Source organism: Ostrea edulis, chromosome 5, assembly GCF_947568905.1.
Source record: "Ostrea edulis chromosome 5, xbOstEdul1.1, whole genome shotgun sequence".
Taxonomy (NCBI): Eukaryota; Metazoa; Mollusca; class Bivalvia; order Ostreida; family Ostreidae; genus Ostrea; species Ostrea edulis.
Genome location: NC_079168.1, coordinates 69,346,562 through 69,353,007, shown reverse-complemented (window position 1 = coordinate 69,353,007; position 6,446 = coordinate 69,346,562). Strand labels below are relative to the sequence as shown.

General features: G+C 35.9%; 2 long non-coding RNA genes across 2 annotated transcripts; both read right to left on the bottom strand.

Annotated features, from left to right (window-relative positions):
• Positions 1–525: 525 nt before the first annotated feature.
• On the bottom strand, positions 526–1,886 carry LOC130054733 (uncharacterized). Its single transcript, XR_008803032.1, has 2 exons — positions 1,050–1,886; positions 526–823 (listed from the first exon to the last, which is right to left on the bottom strand). It is a non-coding gene; the product is annotated as an uncharacterized LOC130054733 (long non-coding RNA).
• Positions 1,887–2,445: 559 nt separating this feature from the next.
• LOC130054735 (uncharacterized) lies at positions 2,446–6,176 on the bottom strand. The gene is made up of 2 exons (XR_008803035.1): positions 4,147–6,176; positions 2,446–3,646 (listed from the first exon to the last, which is right to left on the bottom strand). It is a non-coding gene; the product is annotated as an uncharacterized LOC130054735 (long non-coding RNA).
• Positions 6,177–6,446: the final 270 nt, after the last annotated feature.

Here is a 6,446-nt window from a genome sequence, read left to right as displayed (position 1 = left end):
ATTGTTCAAACACTGTCCCGAGTAAAATAACAAGTAATAACAGCATATTCATATAAAAGTAAAATTCTTTCAAGCGTCGCGTATTTTTAGTAAAAACTGTTTGTCAATACATAAACAAACATTGTATCACGTGGGGAAATCCTTTGCTTAACTATTACGTCGTCATACAAGTGACGAAGAGCTATTTTTATCCGCTAGACTTTTAGTTATTTAATCACCTCTTTACAGGTGAAAGATGCACTCAAATCATTTGCAGTTTGGGCTTGATATGTCGACATTGATATAGTAAATTTAAAGAGTGATACGAATCAGTACAATACATACATGCCAACTTTTAAAAATCCCCATGGGGGATTTTGCGCGCGACGACCTTTTTTCAAAGCTCAAAATTCACGACATTTTAGCATGAAAATAAATATTTGTCCTTTCAAATAAAATATCAATCAAATCATTGTTAATGTATCATATATTAACACAACATCAAATGTGTTTGACCATTAACTATATAAAAAAAACTTTGAAAGATATACATTAATATTTTATTAAAATCATCTATTCAGCAAAAAATCTTCAACAAGTCACATACATAATATCAAATAATATTTAAGGTTGCATCCTTTTACACCATACAATAAACATTGGCCGGTTTATATATCAAAATTTAAATTAAAGCACATGCATTTAGGTACGACTGCAAAGGCGATCTTGCTTGTCTGTAAACATGGGCTTGCAGAGACTGGTGGAATAATCTGCATTGCAACCAAAAAAGGAGTGATCTGTCCTGCTATGAAGTTTGCGAACAAAACCTTTGCACCCATGACATCTGAAATAATTACCAGGAAAAAAAACCACATCAAAATATTCCGTTTTACTTGTAAATTAAGGCTACTTGCTAAATAAAAAATTCAGTACAGACTTGTGCGAATTACGCATCACAAAGTATATTTAATGAATACTACACTATATAGACTATATAATACATCGCTATAGACGGATAGATTTGGATAGCCTATATTATTATAGTTGGAAAAAATATATACTTGACGTACCTTATTGCAAATTTTGGATGCTGTCAGCGAGAGGCGGAATGTCCGATTGTTTGGTGGTGACACTAGCATCGTTGTCATTCACGTTTGTGTAAAGGATAGGTCAATTTGAAATCCGTCTTCCCGATTAATTACTATCAAAACATGCTTCGTACTGTCCAATAAACACCCCGACACAGGCAGACCAACCCGACACCATGCGACACAGGTAAACAGCAATGGCTGACTATTGTCCCGATTTCTGATTGGCCAGTTCAGAAATGACGCGGGATTTCCAATTCTGGTCACGAGATTTCACGTTTATCCCGCTTTCAAACTCGTTTTCAATCGTGAAATCGGAAATTTTGGTCGGAAAAAATTTCAAATCGGGATTTTAGGGTAATTTTGCTTTCCCGATCGGGAAAGCGGGACCGGAGGGTAAAATCGGGAAGATCCCGCCTAAATCGGGAAAGTTGGCATGTATGACAATATCCTCTCAAATATAGCAATTTTCATAATCTTAACTCAAATGTTGGGCATTTTCCACATTCACATCCAAATCGTATCTAAACGAGGCAATATATTGTACCTTCCGTATCAAAATCCTAAATCCTAAATCTGCAACTAGTTACCTTTCTGAATATGCCTTGATCGAAATAAAATATCTTCATCTTTCGCCTGTATCGAGTCGATATGTACATGTGTTGGTTTTCTTTATTCCAAATGACTATACAACATCGGGGGCGATATCAAGCTCACGAAGTGATGTAAAGATTACTTTACAGTCTTTCGTGCACATACGATATATAAAAATATGAGACTTATATGTTATCGAAGAAAACTGGGGGGGGGGGGGGGGGGGGAATCATCTGACAAACAGATTTAACCACATACAGCTTGTACACTAGATAACGGCAATAAATAGCGAGAAAATATTATGACATTTTCCCGGCGATACAACTATAGACCTGTATGTCGTGACGTACTTTTATATTGTGACGTCATATAGTATGAAGTGCACCGAGGTACATTTTATGATGTTTGTTTTAACTTTACTCGGGACACCTTAACCCTGCTGCGTTAGTATTTACTTGTTCAATATGCAAACATATTACAAAACTATTACTGAACTCTATCCAATTGAAACATTTTGTGCCAATTCAAATTTTGAAAGCGATTGGCATGGACTATATTTTGTGGCGGAAGGATTGATTAATCAAAAAGTTCTAAGTCTGCATGATATTACAGTTTCTGTTTCATTCAATATATTTTTTTCCAATTTTTTTTTTTTTTTTTTTTTTTTATACACATGTATTTAGTTTTACAATTTCTGATAAAGTAGTTGAGACTTGGAGTTTGTTCAGATGTTGTATTTATTAATAAGGTTGATGTATATTTGCAAACAGAACACCGATTCTTATAAAAGTTTGAATTAATTTATTCGAAATTTTGTATACAAATTTCTTATTTTCGCCAATAATTAAAAAAATTGACCTCTTATCCCACTTTTTTTAGTTCCATTTCTAATTCTAAGACAAGACCTTGAAAATTATATGAAATTTTTAGAAATCGACAGTACTCCTAATATGTCCTTTTAAACTCTCAAATTTTATATCATGAATTTTTTCGTATTTCAAGTGCAAGATGGTCATTATTCATTTCCATTACTAGTGTTAAACCTTTTTTTATATGTATTGTTAGAAGACATAATTATGAATCTAGTTTATGTAATGATTGATTTGTGTTGCTTATGTTGTATTGACACCAACAGACAAATCACGTTTAATTGACTGATCTAGAGTTAATTTTAAGTACAAAAAAGTCATGTTAGAACACTATAGCTCAATAACAAGTTTTTAAATTTCTCAATTCTCCTTCAATGTAGAAATCGAAAATACACTTCCCAAAAAATTGATATTACTCCAAATCTCAGGTGCGAACCTCTTTAACGGATATCAGAATGAAAATTTTATCATATCACAGAAACGTTTTAATTTCTGTACATCTGATTTAAGAACATATACAGTTAGATATATTGCTGCCACTCCTCCTTAATTTTCACATTAACAGTGACATCTGAATTCTTCTGAATGTTGACACTGGCAACCATCTCTCGATGGTTGGGACGTTGGGCAGTCTGGCTTTTGATCATGCATGGTAACGTTGGGCCGTCTGGCTTTTGATCATGCATGGTGACGTTGGGCCGTCTGGCTTTTGATCATGCATGACGTTGGGCCATCTGGCTTTTGATCATGCATGGTGACGTTGGGCCGTCTGGCTTTTGATCATGCATGGTGACGTTGGGCAGTCTGGCTTTTGATCATGCATGGTGACGTTGGGCAGTCTGGCTTTTGATCATGCATGGTGACGTTGGGCAGTCTGGCTTTTGATCATGCATGGTGACGTTGGGCCATCTGACTTTTGACCATGCATGGTGACGTTGATTCACCTTTGCTGTTTCTCTCCTGTTCTCTTAGGATTTCTCACAGAAACAGAATTCTGTAGATTTAACTGTTATTTGCATCGAAACATTCCTATTTGTGGATCTCTTCCCAGTAGTTGATTATTTAATCAAGAATGTAATTTGAATCTTCATTTGGTTTAGGTTCTGTTAACGAATCCTGTGTAACAAAAAAACGAAATCCCCCAATGAGTACGAGGAAATTGAACATGCATTCGAAAATTACAAAATTTGCTCATTTCTACGTATGGGTAGTTAGGTAGTGTATGCTACAATGGATCACTGTAAAGACAGAACGAAATACATTCTTGTTTATTATACTTTGTGTGTAATTTAAAACGTAATTCTTCTTATCAAACCACCAGTATTGAGATGAGAACAAGACAAGCAGTCGCTTAACTTATTGGACAGTCACAAGGGAACTGAAGCAGAACAAACTAGTGAAATGTGTTAAGGAAGTTATAAGCTTCTAACAATTCGCTACGTCAGATATCGTACGCATCTCGGACTGTTCAATGTCTAACATAATGAAAAATTTTGGTCTTGTAACTATTACTTACAAATCTATGGATACATTACTCTATACCTACATTGTAACATGAGTTAGCAATAGAAACATAAAAATCATTTTAAAAGTATGTTACAGGACAATAACATCACCGTGATATTGGTCATCATTGGCAGTGAAAGGGTGTAAAATTTAGGCCTATGCAAGGCGCTTACGGCCTTTGAGCAGGGAAGTTGATAAATTGTTTCTTTTAAGTTCCGTCGAAAATTATCCATTCATATTGAGACGTCATCAGCTGTAGGTGAAGTACCACAAATTTGAGCTATGCTTAGCGCCCAGTGCCGTAACAGTGAGGGCTCTTTAACGTGCCAACACGTGACGCAACACGGGACTTCTGTTTCTAAGGTCATATCCTAAACACCTGTAATTCTCACTTCTAAATGGCGAGCGTTTGGCGAAGAAGCAACTGCTATCTATGTATATGTCTTACATTTGACCCGTCCATGGCACGAGCGGGGCTCGAACTCAAGACTTCCCGAATACGAAGCGAACGCTCTACCACTGAGCTACCACGACAGGTGAGCAGGTAGGGATAGTTTTGTGCCACACCTGCTGCTGTATATGGGACCTTTGTTTTTACGATCTCGTCCGATTTTGTCACCTCTAACGACAAGCAAGTGGCTCTGATGACTACTAGTATCTAGCCCCGGTCCCCACAGGATATGTAGGACAGGTATTAGTATAAGTTGTTATGTGGTCGTTTCAAACTCTGTATGGATTGGTTGATTGATTCCATTGGTATTCCTTACAGGAGTTATGAGATTGATCACTATTCGTTATCTTCACCTTTCATATATTTCAAAATAATTTCCTTTCCTTCTACTTAATCAGCAATGTTCTTTAAATGAGTTACTGATATTATGAATGACTCTTGGTTGAATGTCTACTTAGTAACAAATCGTCGAAAAAATCACTTCCTCGAAAGAGCATATCAACAAAAGATAAATATATCATCATAATAATTCACTATGATCATGAGTAAGAAATTCAGTAATTCAGTTTCATCCACTATTATCTTATCCACCATGTGTGAGACATTCAGTATTTCAGGTTCATCCACTATTACTTTATCCACCAGGTGTAAGACATTCAGTAATTTCATAATAATTCACTATGATCATGAGTAAGAAATTCAGTAATTCAGTTTCATCCACTATTATCTTATCCACCATGTGTGAGACATTCAGTATTTCAGGTTCATCTACTATTACCTTATCCACCAGGTGTAAGACATTCAGTGATTCAGGTTCATCCACTATTACTTTATCCACCAGGTGTAAGACATTCAGTAATTCAGGTTCATCCACTATTACTTTATCCACCAGGTGTAAGACATTCAGTAATTCAGGTTCATCCACTATTACCTTATCCACCATGAGTAGGACATGCAGTAATTCAGGATCATACACTATTATCTTGTCCACCATAACACAAAGACATTCAGTAATTCAAGTTCATCCACAATTATCGTATTCGTGATAAGCAAGACATTCAATAATTCAGGTTCATCCACTATTATATTATCCACCATGTGTAAGACATTCAGTAATTCAGGTTCATCCACTATTACCTTATCCACCATGAGTAAGAAGTTCAGTAATTCAGTTTCATCCAGTATCATCTTATCCACCAGGTGTAAGACATTCAATAATTCAGGTTCATCCACTATTACCTTATCCACCATGTGTAAGGCATTTAGTAATTCAGGTGCATCCAATATCATGTTATCGACCAAGAAGAGGGCATGCAATAAATCAAGTGCATCCCCTGTCATCTTATCGACCATGGCTGAATAAGGAAGTTAGTAATACAGGTTCATCCACTATTTCATTATCGACCATTAGTAAGACATTCTGTAATTCATGTTCCCCCAAAAACCTAAGACGTAAACAAGTCTGCCATTGTTCCTTCGCCAAACGTTCGGTATTTAGTAGAAATCTTCGGATATTACCTTTAAAAAAACCAGAGGTCCCATGTAGCGGCAGGCGTTGACAGGATAAAGAATCCTCACAGCTACGTCGTAAGCGCTAAGCATAGGACTGAATTTGTGGTAATTCACCTACAGCTGGTGACGTCTCAATATGAGTGACATTTCTCCACGAGACGTAAAACAAAACGAACAACCACCAGACATATAACCATGTAGAAGCAGATGATATCATATACATGTTTACAATTTTCATTATGTGGTTTAAGTAAAGTCATACTATGTATACAACTTGTCAAAATAATAAAAACCTGTCATATATTGATCACTAGGAATTCATTTATTAGTAATCTCACTGGACGTAGTTTTTGTACCAATACTTTTTTAAAACAGTCAATCCTCTAAAGTTATCTACGCAATATTGAATGTAACCTTTGCGGACTGCTTTATGTCGGGCAAATTAAA